The 16,963-nt window shown below is 40.8% G+C and overlaps 1 pseudogene; it reads right to left on the bottom strand.

Moving 5' to 3' along the window:
* Positions 1-6,649: 6,649 nt before the first annotated feature.
* LOC149219604 (protein disulfide isomerase-like 2-3 pseudogene) lies at positions 6,650-11,420 on the bottom strand (annotated as a pseudogene).
* Positions 11,421-16,963: the final 5,543 nt, after the last annotated feature.

The following is a 16,963-nucleotide window of genomic DNA, read 5'->3' as shown; positions in this document are numbered from 1 at the left end:
ATCTCTATGCATGGATCCATGCAAACTGGACCCATCACTGTAGGATCTTTTTCTATTCGAAAGGCTATTTCATTGTCCTATTTGACAACAGTAAGCACTATGAAAAGGCAATAGAAGAGGGCCCTTGGTTCATGGGAAATGCAGGGTTATTCTTGACTCCCTGGTTCCCAGATTTCGATCCAGCCTGCAGTCATTACCAAGACTCCGGTATGGATTCGGCTTCCAAATCTTCCTGCCCACCTATGGAGTACTCGTGTCTTCAGAGTTATAGGAGACACCCTGGGCAGCTTCCTCAGTGGCGATCTATGGCGGGAAACTAAAGGTCTCTACTCATATGCAAGAATGTGCGCGATGTTAGACCTGCGCAAAGGCCTTCCAGAATAAATCAACCTTAAGATAAATTACTTTGTCTGGACCCAAACTCTGGACTATGAGAACACTGCTTTTCAGTGCTGCCATTGCCACCAATCTGGGCATTTGCAGAATACATGCCCATCTCGCCTGGCAAAAAAGAACAAAGCCAATGCCTCCAAGCCCAAGCCCAAGCGTTGGACTCCTTGCTCTCCTCCTCCAGTGGTGGATCCTGGTTCCTCCAGCTCTGAAGACGAAGACAGCGATGAAGAATTAGAACAGGCCCCTCATACAACGGCCCCCTCATCCGATGGTCTGGCGCCTTCCTCTGACGTAGCCAATGCTCAGAAACGTGTCCATTCGTCCTCCTCTTCGGATTCAGAAAAAGAGGGCTTCCCCAAGGTGGGATCCCCGGTGGAGGATCCCACTCTTCAAGTTGTAATCGCTCATCCACCACATCATGGTTGGGTGGAAGTCAGAAAACGAAAAGGGAAAAAGCTTCGTGTTGAAGCCTCTACCCTCTCAGGGTAGTTTACCTAGCTTCTTTCAGCTTCTAGTGACCTGTTGTAGCTCCTTGCTTGTCTAGCTTCTTTTCCGGAACCGAGGTTGATAGTTCTATCATTTCTGGTGGCCGGTTTCTTGCATCTTTGGGATGTATCCTCTTGTACAATATTTTTACTTAATAGATTTAGTCTTAATCGAGAAAAAAAAAATCAATAACAGAGAAATAAATGCACACATATAAAAATCACTACAATTATTTTGGACTAAAAGTCCCTGGAAAAACCTTGAAGGGAAAACCAGTGAAACAGATGAGGGTTTATTTTATTTTTATGCAAAAAATTGGAGAGTACAATAATATGGATGCCAATTGGAAATCCTCTGGAAAATATATTGGAAAATTTATTTGGAGAAGTTTTTCTCCCTCTGCAATCAACTTAGCCGCTTCTAGCCTACTTGAACCCCACACTGGAAAACTTGCACTCTACCTAGAATTCACATTGCTAGCTCTGGGAAATATGCACAACCACATATCTACCTCCAACTGGGTCGTCCTACCTTGTGAAAATTTTTACTCTACCTCCCAGACTCAGATATAGCCTCTGTTAACTGGAAAAAAATCTTCGAACCACTTGCTCTGTTGGATTGGCTAACTCACACTACCTGTATGGATCTCTACAGAAGAATTCAGCCTCCCTTTTCCTACCTCTCTAACACTGGAAAAATTGCTGGGAAATTCTCTGGAATTCTATGCTCTAAATTTCTGCTACACCCTCTCTCTAATACTCTCCCCCTGATTTGAAATATTCCCTCGTTGAATTTGTGAATTGGGTGGTTTGATATGCCAAGATAAATGATGCTCTCACTACTCTATCTCTCTCCATCTCTTTGAGCTACTTTTGTAATATATCGTTATAGTTTAACGACCAAGATTAAATCTCCATTAATGACTATGATCAATTAGACTACATCAATAGAAGTCTCTGGAGCAATCCCAAAATCCTTAATTAATTAAATTTAATTAACCAAATTTCCTAAGTTAGACTTAGGAATAATTTAATTATTCGCTAATTAATTTAATTAAGGTGTTTTGGCGCCATATCTTGTGAAACCATTTCTAGGTATTGGAAATTTTGTGTTCCTTAGCCTCTTAGCACAGTCTAAGACTAGAACACATGTACAATGCTACCACCATAATAAAAAACTAACATGGTGGTTGACAGATTGACCAAATTTTTCCACTTCTTCGTTATTCTGGCCAAACATTCAGCTTCACAAGTGGTCAAGCTATTTTTCTGGGAGGTGTTCGGATTGCTGATTTATGGGAGGCTTCTAGTAGGATCTTTTACATTTAGTGAGGACTGAGCTTACACCCAACACTAGTTATCATCTGTAGATCAATGTCTAGGCAATGATAGTGAACAAGTGGCTAGAATTTTATTTGAGGAACTACGTCACAGGGAAGAAACATGCATGGTTTAAGTAACTTCATTTCAGGGTTTACTGTTACAATGCCACCAACAATATGTCCATTGGTATGCCACATTTCTATGCACTTTATGGTTATGATGCTTTATTTTTTTCTACTAACATGGTTTTTGGAGACAGCTGGGCCCCAGGGGCCAAATATTGGAGACAGGAGAGCCAAGAGATTGTTAGTGCCCTCAAGGAAAACTTGTAGACATCCCAGAACTAGTAGAAGATATATGTAGACTGGAACAAATTTTATTGGCATTTTTAGTTTGGGTACATAGTCTTCCTATGTCTTCAACCATATAGGTAGTCTATGCTCAAGAACAAGGGTGTTGGGAAGCTTAAGCCTCTCTTCTATTGGTCGTACAGGATGACCAGATGTGTTGGGGAGGTAGCGTATCAGTTGGAGCTTCCACTAAGAAGTAAGGTGAACAATGTGGTCCATGTGCCTTGCTTGTAATGGGCATTGGGACAATAGGTTGCAAATGCCACAAAGTTACCACCCTTGCATGATGAATGGCATTTACTTTTGGTTCCAGGGGTTATTTTGGAGGTGAGAGAGAGAAAGCTCAGAAATAGAGTCATCAGAGAGTTCCTAGTCATATGGAAGGATTTTCTAGAGGAGGATGCCACATGAAAGGGAGAATGGGTGTTACATCATCTTGAATTATAGTTGTTTGAGGAAAAGAAAACTTTGGGTGGGGAGCACTGTGATATCCTCACTAGATAATTTTTTTGCTAAGCAATTATAAATTTTCCATTTTTGAAATTTTGGTTTTTTGTGGACTTAGGAAAAGTGGGTGAGTAGACCCCACTTCATTTCTGGAGGAAAGAAGGCTATGTGCATTAGAGAAAAAGGTGAAATTAGTTTGTTAGTGGAAAGTGGGGGCCAGAAGGAAGGGAATTCAGCCCACATTGAAAATTCACACTAGGGAAGTGTTGACGGGCCATGAATGTGCCACCAACATCTAAGGGGTATCCCCGGTGTAAAGTCCCAACTAGACTTCACGCCATTTGGAGTAGGAGCCCCATCCGGTATGTGGGCTCGGCTGCCACCATGAATGTTTTCTTCTCTTGGTTATCAAATGAGAAGGTGCCAGAGTGGGGTGGGAATGAATTGCTTGGGCAGTGAAACAAAATCAGACCAAGATTGAAAAATTACAGAAAAATGTTTAAACAAGTCACCGCAACAATAAGAAGAGATGAACGATTAGTTAGCTAAAACCCCATCGGACATAATAAACAAGAACATGCCGAAGGTCAATTGTGAATTAGTTCACAATAGGTCACCGACATGGAAAGAAGCAAGTAAACACATATTCTAAAGCAAAACATACACACGACCACTATGTATTAGTACATAACATCTTGCGTATATGAAAGCACTCATACAGATATGGTGAGGTACAAGACAGCTAATACAACCACCATGACTCAACATGGGAATTAGTACAAAGGGAAAAGGAAAACATCTTATTAATATTGTTGCAACTTCAAATACATATCATGCAACTAGTCAATACCCAGTAGTGGAACATGGGTTGTTCATACCATCGCCCGGTGTCAAAACCCTAGTACTATTGCAAAATCACTCTCCTAGCTACCAAGAGCTGAGTGGCCTTAGCTCTCAAGCATCAATCAACTATCTCTATTGGCCTCAACTCAAGTGCTAAAGTCCAATTAAAATGAGGCCTAAGGGAACATTTATAGAGGTGAGGTGACCGCTCACCTGCCGTGACCCTTGGCCTCCCTTATGACCTTTCGGCTACCTTCATGACTATTGAGATTACCCACTTCTTCCTCGGGCCACAATGATTATTACATGCCTAGATCAGACCTAACATAGTGACTGACATAATGGTGGTTGATATTTACATCATGATGAAAGAGATAGAGAGAAAGATGTTGAGGGTTATTGGAAACCCTAGAATGTTGGGTGCCTAAATCTTTCCACACTACGGATGCTTGGTCTTGAGATCAATTCATTTTCTTGCCAATATGACACACTTTCCTTCATCTATCTTCTGGTGATGTGCCTTTGAGTTCATTGAAAAGTTATTAGAACTTGGAAGGGACCATCTGGCTTACTGAAGGAAAACCTATTTATGTGAGCTCCATGAGAAACCCTAATCCTTTTGCGTAGACCAATATTTGCTTTTGTTCCTTATACCTTCATGTAAATATCATTACTCAGAAATAATTTCAGACAAAGAATGATAATGGAATTACAACCAGCTAATTTGAAAGAATGACATTAATAAATGATTAATCTAGACCCCTGTGTGGTCGATTATTGTGCCACAATATTATCAATGTTGTGACCTCCTGGGTCCTCTTGGGCTTCCTCGGCCATATTCTCATTTATTCTCATTATTGCTTCATTGTAGGTACTGTCCTGGTATCACTACCTAATCGAAGTCACCAGTGTTCACAAAGGTTGTACATTGTCATGTTGGCCAGTTATGCAAATTCTCGTTTGATAAGTAAACTTTGTCCGTGCCCTTAACTCACAATGTTGTTCCTTTTGAATCGATATTGGTTCTTAGCCTAGTATATTCCAATCATTACCCAATTATATTGAAAACTCTTCAGTTGAAACAAAGATGAGCCATTCTTTGAATATGCTCCTCCAATACTACTAATTGTGTCATGGTAAAGTCTGAGGAAGTTCCAATTTGCTACTGACAATAGGCTGCTATTTGCCAGACACGCTTTCCTCCACTATGTCGCAGTCCTTATCTTTGATTAATTCTCTAGATCCGAGGGTTCCTGATTTGGTTCTGAACTTGATCAATGCTCTTGTAGCCCAACACTTTTAATTCTGTAATAGAACTCAAATGCATCGAGCCTTGCTACTGTTGCTTCACAACTTAATTTAACGATGTCTTTAAGGGGGGGAATAGAAACATCTCAAAATATATTAATAAAGTATCACACTTTTAGAAACCCTAACACAAATGTGCTCAAATATGCCTCACATCACCATGAAAAATTAAGCTTAGAAATAGTCCAACATTTGTCATAAGAAAACCCTAAGGTCCTTCAAAGTATAGAGAGCTAAAGCATGAATATAAGCCACAAATCTGGATTGAGGGATCTAGAACAAGTTGAAGGCCAAAATCAGCCCTCAGAACCCGTGATCGTAGGCAAAGAACCTTATGAAACTTGTTTGCATGATCTTCTAGAGTTTTCTCATAAATAACTCCAAGATTTGTCTTAGTCTTTGGCTCAAGCTAACCCTGTTACAAAACCAACAAATACGAATTGGAATGGAGTATTCCAACCCATCTCATCTGGAAGTGTGAATTAAATATAGTGGGTGGAATCATGAAGTCACATAGTCTCATTTAGCTAGCAGTCGCACTTGGATGGCTGGTCACACCTACGACCTCGTGACTTACTTGAGGGGATTCTTGAAAATCGGTTGCATAGTCGCAGAAGTCGCAGGATAGGAGAGGTCTGACCAATCCTTGCCTGCTTTGGGGGCAATTTTGCAACTTGGCAACTTGGGAGAGGTTGCAGAGTTGAATTCGAGGGGGGTCACATCCTTTGGCCTCTTGTGGAGTGCGATGTCATGACTTTTGGGGAGGTGTGACTTCCGCGAGGTCGCATAGTCGCATTTCATAGTAGGTCGCATTCACTGTCTTCTCCTAGAGTGCAATTCTGAGAACTGATCAATATGTAAACACCCAAACATCGGATATTCATCTCTATTTTACCTTATACCATGACTTCTTATGTTCTTTCGTACTCATTTGTATCTATGTCCATGGCTCTTTGTTCCTTATGGATCGGCGTGGGCATGATACTAGCACATGCCTTCTTTATATGTTTTTTTCACTGCATAGTTTAATCACTAGCACTTTTAAGTATAGAAACCTCGATATAATATGGGCAACGCACTCGGCGAAATGTCTCCTTGTAACATGACCCCAATACTGTAATGGCGTAGCATCTTCTCCATGTGGTATTGCTAGTTGTGCCTTCGATGATCCAAAATCGTTTTATTCAGGATTGTCGTGGATGCCTTTGAGGCTACCAATTCATGTATACACATAATATTCACGTTCTTTGAAAAGTGCCACTCTAACGCAATGCTAACGTGTTTTGCGTTGACATCTCGTTGGATACACATATATATCAAAACCTCTGCTTTAATATAACGTTGATTTGTGATTTCCAACTCATTTTACAATGATCCAAGGTTGATATTGACTGTCGAAAGGCCTTCAGGCTTTTAGCTTGCCTTCATAGTCATAAAATGATACCGTGCTTTGGGAATAATGACATGAAGCTCAACTAGTTTTGTTACCATTATTCTTTACTATCTTACCTTTGGGCCATACTTTCCAATGCTTCTATTCATCTCTCCGTCTTTCCCATCCCATGGTTCAGTTTCCTCAATAACAGGAACAGATTCTAGGGGAAGATTACCTTTACCTCCCTGCCCTACATCCTTCACAAAATCACAAGATGATCAAGCTCAAATGCGCTGCGAAGTGGAGCATAGACACTCCTTTTGCGGTTCAGAGCTATGAAGGCTGGATACTCATAGCCACCAACACCGACTGCTAAGAGTAGGATGCCTTCCTGTTGCTGCCCATGCGTGGTTGTATGAACTTCTTTTGAATTTTCTTGCCGCAGATATGAGTTTTTGTAGGTAGAGATCCTTTCTTTCTGCTTTTGTGTCTAAAATGTCAGGCAGGAAACTAACAAAACAGATTGTTGAAGCAACACATGTGGTTCCCAATACATCCTGGCCTGTAAGCTTCACCACTTCCGAAGGAGAAACATTAGTCTCAAGCTACTCAAAGGCAAAGGATTCAATCACAGAAATTGTCCTTGCACCTTCATAGAAACTGGACTCTCCTTATCGGAACCAAAGACCAAGATTGTAGAAAAGCTTTGCAGGTTAAACCTGCTCATCAAACTCTTCTCCGCATCACAATTGAAGTGACCCATATTCACTTTTCCCTTCAAGTTCTTTGCAGCGTTCTTCTACTCTAGAGCAAGTTTTCATAACATATACACCAGGGAGCATAACATTCAACAAGCCATTGATCTTTACTTTTGGGGAAAATGTCATCAAAGACGCTTGAAGTGAGCTCTATTTATGAGTTGGATGAACTTTTCTTATTTGATCCGGTCTTCCCATTTAGCCGGTCTTTAACAACATTATTCAAATATTGAATTGCAAATTCGGCTATTGGTTTTGCATTATTTTCTCCTTGATAGTCTAATGGAGGCTTTCCAGGAGTAAATACCTTAATGGTTGGAAAGCCCTTGATTAGGTATTTGATGGTGCAAAAATTCAACAAAGACACCCCTGCCAGAGTTTAGAACCTGTGGTGCCCATATAATATCACTTATGCTTGATTTAAATCCCTGTGAAGAGAAAGGGATAAATAATTAAAACTATGAAAATAATTTCATCTCGAGGTGATAGTAAAAAATTGCAACTAAATTATACGAGTAAAACAAGAGGTGCTTGAAACTGAAAATAAACACAACATTTAGGCACCTTACCAGACTTACGAATTGCAAGTAATTTATGTGATGCAAAAGCAATGGTGCAGCTATAGATTCAAGGGTGTAGAGTAAGATGTCAATTTTAGGAATCTTAATGCACTAGAGGGGAAGAGTACTGAGATGAAGCAGGGTTACTATCGTGATGTATTACCACAAACCCTTATGCATATGTGTGATCATGCTTCAGGGTGAGTGGTGGGGTACCCAAAATTTTGAATAGGCCCAAAAATTTGGGTGGTGTTGTAGCAGCTACAACAATTGGCAAACCACTGGTAGAATCTAGTACCTCTATCAACACCCCTATAGTAGTCTGAGTGTGAATAATGATGCAAGGGAATATTGAACAAACGTTATGGGCACCTCTTGCATGGCCACAACCTTTGCAGATATGCCTTCCCTCATGCCTCAGCTAGGTCTTGCCAGTCAATAAACACCCCATTGATAGTTCACACATGCCGGTAGTTGATGATGATGCAAAGAATAGGGTAGAGGGCTTATTGTATTCAGAATTTTAAAAGTAATTTTCTGGTGTTGCTCCATTTCCAGCATGCCTGGACAGTACCCCGGTGGATTCACTTCAAGAAATCACAAACATTGTTCCGTTGCCAGCGAGCCTGGTCAGTACCCTGGTGGAGTCGTTGCATTACCTCCCTATGTAGGAAGCCTTTCTCGATCCTTTACCCTGTATTTGGTTTCATCTCCTTTTACATTTTCATTTGCACTTATTTTGGGGTGTTCATTGCACTAGGGTGGATGAGGGATCCCAACTTATTTTGCGAGCAAGAGAGATTGTTTCTTGTATGACAAAAACTAAGAGATATCTCGATTTAGGTTTTCCATCATGCCAAGCTTTCACATCTCATTTCCAGTCAGCAAGTGAAAAATAACACAATTCATTGAAACAATCAAGACCACGTTGGCACTAGGTTTAGGTTATGGGTATAGTTCATTTAAACAAATTAAGGTTCCCCATGAGCAATCTGTTCTTATTCTCCCTATTAATAAATTAGATTTGTAGGAGAGATATTCAGGATGCAAATTTGATGACTGGATCTACGAGAGGTTACCCATTGGCATAACCATAACAACTTTACACAATCACAGGGCTAGGGTTTTAGTTCTAGGGCTAGGTGACCAGGAAACTCTCCTAGAGTTTACAAACTATTGTTAGGAGGTCGAAACAATCCGCTTTGAGTAAGAGAAAAAGGTGTGAGAAAGAAATTCTCAGCACCACATGTTTTTCAATCTGCAAGCTCATGAAGGCCCATGCAAGGACATGCAACATAGGCAAAAATTCCAGGTTAGGTCAAGGGTGAGTGTGTGCCGAGCGAGAAGGTAAGTCTATGGTGCAATGCAGTAGACACAGTGAATGACACAATGTAATGTTACATGTAGAAGAGATCAACCAATTTCCATTAAAGGACCAATGCAATGTGTATGCAGAGATTTCATGAATGCAATTCAATGACAAAAATATGCAAGGACATGAGTGCAGAAGAAACAAGCAGGGAACTAACTACCTACAGTAAAGAAAATAAAACATGGCAAATTTAAATCATAAGAAAATTCTAATTAGCCAACTGATAAGCAAAGTTAAACCCTAAATCCTAAATTAACTAAAGCATAGGCTAGGCTATGTGAAATCAAACTTCCAATGCATCCACCGCAACAGTTCCCAACCTACAAAAACAAATATGATAACAATTAGAATTTGTGGAAAGAGTTGTGCAAAACATAACATGTTTACCTGTAAAGCATGCACAACAACAAGAACATCTCATCCACCTACAGGAAAATGTGTCAAAGAAGACATTTTGAGGTGAACTGCCACCCAATCCTAATAAACCAAACCACAAGTGTGAAATTTATAGTCATCTAGCCATAACATACATCCGTTTATGCCTAACCCTAAATCCAATGCAAGTAAGGCAAGATGTTGCCAGCTAGTAAAGGAATCTGCCAGATTGATCCAATCAACGACCCTATCATGATGTAGAGGATGATCAACTTGATAACCTTGAAAATAGGGGTCCTTGTCGGGTGTAACTACGATCCCTGAGGATTCAAACATAGAAACCCTAATTTTATAAACCCTTGTTTGAAATTGTTCATGGACTTTGGCAAGGATGTGAGGACTTGACATAACCATCAATGGATGCTAAAGTGCTTCATTATTCTGGCCAACCTCTAAACCTTCAAACAACATGCCATCCAATATGGGTAGCTTCACAATATTAATATGTGAGTGCATATGGTTATCGTGGGTTGTGACTGGACAACTATCAGTGAAAATATTTTGGATTAGATCCATTGATTGAACATTGATAGAATGGTATCTCGACAAATGAGATTCTTTAGATTCCAGAGAATGAACTGAATCAACCGCAAGAGTATCAAGCGAATGGGAGATCAGGTGATTGGCACCCTCTCGTCTAGGAGAGTGTATGGTATCATTTGATTGTGTATGCTGACAGATTGTATTGGCTGGGAGGCAATAAAAAAGATTCGAGAAAATGGCCAGAGAACTCCCCTCAGCAAACAAATTAGGATATAGAGGCCAATGTGCCTAGTTGAAAGGTGATGGAAATATTTTCTCAAATAGAAATTTCTCCAATCAAAGGGCTTCCAAGATGAGCTCGCATCTGGCGAGAAACTATTGTGAGGAGCGTGATGTGTAGAAACCCTAATTTCAAAAACCCTAATTCAACTAGGTTCAAGGGTCTCATCAAGAATGTGAGAACTTGACATAACCATCAGCGAAAGCTGAAGTGCCTCAACTTCCTTATGAGTCCCTCAACATTCAAAAGGTGGGTCATCAAATTCTAGGGGTTCCATAGGATCAATAACCGGATAAGTAGGAAAATCACCAGAGGCGTGAGTGAATATATTTCCGTAAAAATTAGGATTGTTGAAAAATGGATCAATGAGAGACCTAGCTTGAGTTGGGTGAGATGCAGTGCTCTCTTCCTCACTTATTAAAGACTACAAGTGGAAAATATCAGGCATAAGGGATTCAGACTCTGCATCCTTTGACTGTGAAACCTCACCCCCATGCACATGATTGCAATCAGTGCAAGCGAGATAAAAATATGATTGATCTAAAGGAACAACTAGTGCAGTAGACCCATAGACTAAATCAAGGTAGGATGGATGTACAAGGTCAGATGAAGGAGAAACAATTGGACCCAGACTCACATCCTTCCCATTTACATTCACCAAAGAGAAAGACGAATTTAAAGGCATGATATGCTCTGTGGATTGATAAGACAATCAACATTACTTGAGACAAGACCAATGCCATCATGCACAGTTGAATCCGTTCCCAAGATATAGTGCAACGTATGTTGAATGTTCTTGATTGGAACATATGTTATATGATTTTCATATTCAAAACCAAAAGAATGTATGAGGGATTTAGAGACGAGACCATCAGATCTGTTTCCCAGAAAGCACTGTTCATCATTTGAACCATTTACGGTCACAATATTATTATGTAACAAGTTAAGAGGAGGATGAGAAATCCCACAAACAGTGATCTCTTCCACGAAGGTTTGAGGTTGTTCCATATTCAAAGAGATAGGCCAAACAAAATTACGGGAAGAATCTGGACAATTTGTAATCTACAAATTATGATGATACTCATGTGAAACAAGACTTGTTTCTAATTGAAAATGTTGTAAAGAAATGAGAACCAATCGCTGAAAATTTACATTCAAATGCACCCAGTCAATATTACTTTCACAAAATTCAAACAAAGATGCACAAATCTGAAAGAAAAACACTCTAAAGATTCCTCAAGTTTCATCCTAATCTCATTTATCCTCTTTAACACATCTTGAAAGTTGTACCTGTCAAATGCTTGTTGGAGCTTACCGATGAGTTGCTTGAATGAATGAATGGATGTCACTGGCAACATGTGGCACCATTGCTTGGCACGACCTTCAAGGGTGAGGGAGAGAAATGCACAAGCAAACTCTTCATCATCGATCTCAAAATATTCACAAAACTCGAGGAAATCAGAAATGTGCTCGTTTAAGGTTGTTCCATCCTCACCATCAAACTTTAACTCAGACAAGTGATGGAGCTACTCCTGGGGGATGGAAAATTGGAAAATAGACAAACCAGATAAACACCCCAGGAGCAAGATTTTGGTTGGATCCATTAACAGATATGAGACTAAACTACAGGCTCGAAGGGCTCAGCTTGTCATCAGCCCTCCTTCTAGAACCAATTTGTTGACGGGCCCAGAATGTGCCGCCAATGTCTAAGGGGTCTCCTCGATGTAAAGTCCCAACTAGAGTTCATGCCATTTGGAGTAGGAGCCCCATCCAGTATGTGGGCCCAGTTGCCACCATGAACATTTTCTGCTCTTGGTTATCAAATGAGAAGGTGCTAGAGTGGGGTGAGAATGAAGTGCTTGGGTAGCAAAACAAAATCAGACCAAGATTGATAAATTGCAGAAAGAGGTTTAAACAAGTCACCACAACGATAAGAAGAGATGAACAATGAGGACGATTAGTTAGCTAAAACCCCATCGGACATAATAAACAAGAACATGCCGAAGGTAAATTATGAAGTAGTTCACAATAGATCACCGACATGGCAAGGAACAAGTAAACACAGATTCTAAAGCGAAAGATACACACAACCACTATGTATCAGTACATAACATATCACGTATATGAAAGCACTCATATAGATATTTTGAGGTACCAGACAGCTAATACAACCACCATGAGTCAACATGGGAATCAGTGAAAAGGGAAAAATAAAACAACTTATTTATATTGCTGCAACTTCAAATACATATCATGCAACTGGTTAATACCCAGTAGTGGAACATGGGTTGTTCATACTGTTGTTGGGAAAAGTATCCAATACGGAATGACCCTATCCCACTCTAAGGGTGATAGTACCTCAGCAACAACCGAATGCAAAGCTATTCAATATTACTTCTTTATGAGATGTAAGAGAGAGGAGAAAGAGATCCACTAACCGTTATCTTCCGCTAATGGTTGATCCAATCTTCCCTCTTTGCTGCTTGCTCCCAGCTCCTTGCTCTTTCACTGGCCCAGCTACACAAAGATCCTCCAAAAGCACAAGAAAGGGAAACTACAAGAAGCATACATCCATAATTGATTCAAGGATTAGAATAAATCAAATATACAAGCATCAATACGCCACAAAGACACATGCATATAGAAGAACCTCAAATGCTTTATTAATGGAAGAAGTAAAGTTCTGAGAGTGTTACAACCATAATAGGCCCAATCCAGCAACACCTCCCAGCAGAAAGAAATCTCCTCTTCACCTCCTTCAAGAAAATCACCCAATAGTTCTATGCACAAACCAACAGCACTTCCTTACATTCACAAGATTCCAGCCTCCTCAGACCTCATGAGAGAGCTCTATATATAGGAGTTTTGGAGAAAGGATGAGTCAGCTTGAGGTTGGCATGAAGCTGACTAGTGTCCTCTCCCACTTCAGTTATTCTTCAGTTCTTGAGCCCAATTGGAGTTTCTTGCTTCCACTTGGAGATCTAGATCCTCTTACTCATCACAAGGTGAATTCCTTGATCCAAGTGTCATTTTGGAAGCTTCCTGGGCATTTGACACCTTGCAGAATGACTATGCCACTTGGCCACTCTCGCCCAGCGCAGGTAGCCTTCATTAGATTTGACATTCAGCGCAGGTACAGAGTGGAGCAGTTGACATTTAGCGCAGATGCTCAGTGGAGTAGCTGACATGATCCAGAATTAGCTTGTTTTTGAGTGTTTTCAGGTGGAGAACTGATATTTAGTGCTGTGGTTTGCTGACCTTGTTCCTCTAGGGGTAGGAACAACATGTTTAGGGACTTTGGATCCCTCAGATTATTGACATTTCATGCTTCATGCTGTAAGGCACAAAAATGTCTATAACAGTTGCCCCCTAAAGTATGAGGTCGTTTATCGGGTGAAATGCTTTATCAGGAGGATCCGAAGTTCATTCAATCGCTGAGAGGTGCCCTGTAATAAAATACAATACAATACATTATTTTTCATTCTGCTTTCATGATCTAGCTGAGGCGGGCATTCCCATGCTCGGCTTTATAAATTCATTTTGGTACATAGAACAGACGATCGTCTGATGGTAGACTGATAATTCTCTGCTGAAATTATCATCCTTTGAGTAGGATGATCATCTGCTGCAATGATGTACATATCAAATGTCTTTATACTTCCTGAATATATATCGCAGCCCAGATGGATGAAACTAGATCTGGGGTCTTCAAAACTCGTTCGATCTTCACTCTAAGTACAAGTCGATCCATGTGAGAATTGCGCTGCAGTCGAACATGGAAAGACATCGCTTGATTACCGGTCAATAATGTAAATTGTTAACAAGCGCGAGAGGAATCACCAATAATGACAATGACCCTCAAGGTACTACAGTACAATTCACGTGGTGTGAATAAAGGACTTGGCGTCGAACACCACGCAAAATCTTCTGGTCGAAGGTCATTAATGTATACCTGTCGCCGGAAGTGAGAAACTTGCCATTGAGGCATGCAAGCTTCAAAGTACTGGGGGGCGTGTTCCTAGATCAACTTCTTGGATAATGAGCTGAAGTCGACAAGAAGCGATCCGTCAAAGGAGGGCCTTAATGAATCCCACATCAGTGACACGGAATGGAGCTAATGATTTTAGTGGAGGTGAAAACAATCTGTGAAATATGATTCAGGGTGGCGATCATGGGTGGATGAAGGATAATGTATGGCAGTGGATGGGACATGGTTGACTCTTTCTGAACAACATCTCTTGAACATATAACGACACTGATGTGATGGATCGGTAGCATTACCCCAAATGTGGATGGTTTGGCGAGGACCATGGTGATGAGACCGGTGAATGAAACAACCCAACCCGATGTGATACGGAGGACAAAGTGTCATGTTCAAGAGCGACTTGCTACCATTAATGCTTTGAGGTTCTCCCAATTTTTCCCCAGTCATTTCTGACCAGTACCTCTTTATTTTTGTCAAGCTTGAGGAGGATAACATATGCTTGTTCTATAACCTGCCCTTCGGGCAAGCCCATCGCTATGTTTTAACGAGCCTAGCGATAGGGAAACTCGTTCTCGTCTAAAGACAAGTTTGTCGCTATTTAATCATTTTGACGAGTCTAACGACAAAGAAAACTCGGTCCTTTTCATTTTTAGAGAGTCTGAAAAGGTACAGAAAGTTAACTCCAAAATTCCTTTTTCTTCATCTAATCCCTTAAGTCCGAAAAAGTATAAAACAATACAGAAGGGATGAGTTTTCGATAACTTTAACGAGCCGAATAAAACAAGCGCTCGACCTTTTTGTGCAATAATCCCTCAGGTCCAAAAAGATTAAAATCTAGAGGAGGGATAGCTCTTCCGGTCACTTTAACGAGCTGGAAGGCAAAAACTCGGCGAACTTTTCATATTTTACGAGTCAGGAGAAAAGAGCTCAAAGAAGACTCGTCTTTTGAGGAACGAGTGATAAACAGGGATAGCAGCAGATTCCAGGTACAGGTTGGAATTTTCCAATCACGACAGTGTCACAAGGATGGCTAGGTGAAATCACTCTTCGCAGCTGTTCCTCAAAATGGGTAAACAATCATATGGGGGTGAACGATCGGCCAAATGGAGTGGAGGTGGCAAGTGCAAACACGACCAAGGCTTTTTATGGCTAATAAATTTACGATCACAATGGTTATTTACCGGAATAGGTTCATTTTTTAATGAGCTTAAACTCTGGGGGAAACTCTTGCTCACGCTTTTCTATTTTTTAACGAGCATAAATTCCACGGTAAAACTGCTCGATCTTATGTTTATTTTTTAACGAGCATGAACTATGTGCTAAAACTGCTCGGTTATATGGTCAAATTTTGATTTTTTACCATTACTAGCTTTTCTCTTTTCAAATATAGTACTGCATTTTCAATTGCTGCAACAAACTTTGTTAGAAATGAATAATATTTGCATGAAAATGAGATTATAACCCTAATATTTCACTTTGAACTACGTAAAAAGCCATTAAAAGGTGTTTTTACCTCTCATTTACCATTTCATTTGCATTTGGTTTGTTGGAGCTCTGGAGGTGCCTCTTCCCCCTTGATTTTCACCAGCTGCTTCCGGGAGATTCTGCGGATGATTTTCGGCGCCGTCTGGACCAGGTAGGAGCTAAACCCTAGCTCTTTCTTTTCATGGTTTCATTTCTCTGTTTTAGGCCTGTTTCCCAGTATTTCTAAGCCCCAGGGGTTTCGCAAAATCGCCCTAGTTCCAGCGCAGGTTCCCCTTTCGAAACCTGTGCTGAAGGTCAAGCTGCCTTAAGGCAGCCTGACCCTCAGCGCAGGTGGGAGGCTCTCTGCCTCCGCCGGGCTAAAAAAAAACTGAGTTTTAAGGTATTTTTTGATGATTTTTTCGCCAGTTTTTCATCAAAATCAGGAACTTACTCCTTCTCTTGTTTGCTTTGCAGGGAACCTTGAACAAAATGTCCCTTACATGGCGAGAATGAGAACATGAAGAGGAGGACATGATTGCCCTCCATGACCCTGTCACGATGAACGCATTGTGGAACTGTGGCCTGCTGAAGTTCTTCCGTATCTCTAGTATGAGAGCACATATTTCTTTGCTGCAGTATATGCTTGATGCTTGGGATCCTGTTAACCAAGTGTTCCAGATTAGGGGAAAGGCCATCCCCTTGACCATAGAGGACATGTACTTCTTGACTGGATTGTCAAGACGAGGTGCCCCCATTTCCTTGTCAGGTACGGCCCGGGGGACTGATTCCACCAGAGATTATGTCCGCCAGTATTGCAGGTAAGGTTCTCAGCCGAGCAGAGATGGCAATATTGTTACCCGTGAGATTACTAATCAGGCTCTCAGGTCCATTCTGTTTACTATTGGTAGGATGGCCGGCAGTGCAGCTCTACATGTTGCCAACAGGTCTTATATGCAGCACGCTTTGGAGTGTCTCCAACCGAAAGTATTCAACTGGTGTGATGCAGTACTTGTTCAGATGAAAAGCCAATTGACCAAGGTAAAGGACGGGAAGTTGAAGAACTTTGGATTTGGTTCTATTCTGACTGCCTTTGCCTTGGAGA

This window comes from Pinus tabuliformis, chromosome Q (assembly GCF_031772625.1).
Source record: "Pinus tabuliformis cultivar Carrire ecotype Pingquan chromosome Q, CPIR1, whole genome shotgun sequence".
Taxonomy (NCBI): Eukaryota; Viridiplantae; Streptophyta; class Pinopsida; order Pinales; family Pinaceae; genus Pinus; species Pinus tabuliformis.
Note: the sequence above shows the minus strand (reverse complement) of the source record. Positions and strands in the feature narration are given on the sequence as shown.